Source organism: Vicia villosa, unplaced genomic scaffold (genome assembly GCF_029867415.1).
Source record: "Vicia villosa cultivar HV-30 ecotype Madison, WI unplaced genomic scaffold, Vvil1.0 ctg.000177F_1_1, whole genome shotgun sequence".
Lineage (NCBI taxonomy): Eukaryota > Viridiplantae > Streptophyta > Magnoliopsida > Fabales > Fabaceae > Vicia > Vicia villosa.
In genome coordinates, this window is record NW_026705051.1 from 9,950 (window position 1) to 12,664 (window position 2,715).

Below are 2,715 nucleotides of genomic sequence, written 5' to 3' on the forward strand. Positions count from 1 at the left end.
CTAGGGATATGTAGGCATGAGGTTCACAAGGAATCTCAGCGAGCTAATAAAATACCAAAAATAGTCAGTTTGTTTATCTGTCTGTCTTTTCAAATCAAATCAATTCCTTCTCCTAACACAAAGGAGAAACTTTCCCAATCATTAGCAGCAAACACAATCACAATGACACAGAGAAGGTTCCTGTAGAGTACTACAGATATGTAGGGTGTTTAAACACTTCCCTATGTATAACCGACCTCCCGGACTCCAGAATTTCTAGTCTAGGTGAAATCCCCACACTTAGCAAACTCCTAGGGTTTAGTTGAGATCTTTTTTCCCCTTTCCTACTCGTAGGACAAATAAGAAAGTTCGTGTGATATCGTAGGAAGAACTGAAACAAAATTCATCCCACCACGGGCGCATTCTCCTTCCAAATTTTGCGTGAAGGGTTTAGCGTGCCGTCCTCCCAAGTGAAACGGGGAGGTAAAAGAAAACGACCACCACAGTAGCTTATGCTTCAAGGCAACTTAAGGTTCATGAGAGGTATCCGACGCATGACTTAGAATTGGCCGCAGTTGTGTTTGTTTTGAAACTTTGGAGGCATTATTTGTTTGGTTCAAGATTTGATGTGTTCAGTGATCACAGGAGCTTGAAGTATTTGTTTGATCAGAAAGAGTTAAATATGAGGCAAAGGAGATGGTTGGAGTTCTTGAAGGACTATGATTTTGGTTTGAACTACCATCCTGATAAGGCGAATGTTGTAGCTGATGCCTTGAGTAGGAAGTCTTTGCACATGTCAATGTTGATGATGTGAGAGATGGAATTATTAGAATAGTTTAGAGATTTGAGTTTGGTATGTGAAGAGACTTCTAGTGGTGTGAAGCTTGGTATGTTGAAGCTTACCAGTGGTATTTTGGATGAGACTCGAGAAGGACAGAAATATGATTTGGGTTTGGTTGATCGATTTACATTGATTAATCAAGGCAAAGATGGTGACTTTCGGATTGATGAGAATGATATCATGAGGTGTCGTGATCGAGTTTGTGTTCCAAATGTTGCGGATTTGAGAAAAAGGATTCTTGAGGAAGGGCATAGAAGTGGTTTGAGTATTCATCCTGGTGCTACTAAAATTTATCAAGATTTGAGGAAAATGTTTTGGTGGCAAGGTATGAAGAAGGATATAGCGGAATTTGTGTATTCATGTTTGACTTGTCAAAAGTCAAAGATTGAACATCAAAATCCGTCTGGTTTGATGCAACTGTTATCTATTCCCGAGTGGAAATGGGATAGTATCTCTATGGATTTTGTTTCGGGTTTTCTACATCGAGTAATTGTGAGGCGATTTGGGTCATTGTGGATAGGTTGACGAATTATGCTCATTTTATTCCGATGAGGATGGGTTATTCGATGGAGAGACTTCCTAAGTTGTACATCTAGAAGATTGTTTGTTTGCATGGTATTTCGTCGAGTATTGTTTCGGATAAGGATCCAAGGTTCACTTCGAGATTTTGGGAAGGTTTGCAAAATGCTTTGGGTACAAAGTTGCGTTTGAGTTCGGCGTATCATCCGCAAACTGATGGTCAAACGGAGAGGATTATTCAGTTGCTTGAAGATCTTTTGAGGTCTTGTATTTTGAAACAAGGAGGAAATTGGGATAGTTTCTTGCCTTTGATCGAGTTTACATATAACAACAATTTCCATTCGAGTATTGGGATGCCACCTTTTGAGGCTCTTTATGGTAGAAGGTGTAGAACTCCCTTGTGTTGGTATGAATCGGGAAAGAGTGTCGTGGTTGGACCTGAGTTAATTAAAGAGACTACAGATAAGATTAAGATGACTCAAGAGAAGATGAAGGCTTCTCAGAGTCGTCAAAATAGTTATCACGATAAGAGGAGGAAAGCACTTTAGTTTGATGTTGATGATCATGTGTTTTTTAGGGTTACACCTATGACGGGTGTTGGTAGAGCTTTGAAGTGGCGTAAGTTGACGTCGTGTTTCATTGGTCCTTATCAGATTTCGGAGAGAGTAGGTGAAATGGCATATCAGATTGCATTGCCACCGTCGCTTTCTAATCTTCATGATGTGTTCCATGTGTCTCAATTGAGGAGGTACATTGCGGATCCATCGCATGTTGTGTGGTGTCATTTTCTTTACCTCCCTGTTTCACTTGGGAGGACGGCACGCTAGACCCTTCACACGAAATTTGGAAGGAGAATGCGCCTGTGGCGGGATGAATTTTGTTTCAGTTCATCCTACGATATCACACGAAATTTTTAATTATCCTACGAATAAGAAAGGGGAAAAAGATCTCAAATAAACCCTAGGAGTTTGCTAAGTGTGGGGATTCACCTAGACTAGAAATTATGGAGTCCGGGAGGTCGGTTATACATAGGGAAGAGTTTAAGCACCCTACATATCCGTAGTACTCTACGGGAACCTTCTCTGTGTCTATGTGTTTATGTTTTTTGCTTATTATTGGTAAAGTTTCTCCTTTGTGTTAGGAGAAGGAATTGAATTGAATTAAAAGAAAGACAGACTGACTATTTTTGGTATTTTATTAGCTCGCTGAGATTCCTTGTGAACCTCATGCCTACATATCCCTAATGGAAGTCAGAGCTTTTTGTAGTTCGGAGAACTAATTAGGGAAATTAATTATTTTTGGTGCCTTGCTTAAAGCTCAAGGTCGAAGCTTGAATTAAATCTCTGTTTACGGTAAAGAGACATGAAATCATCTTT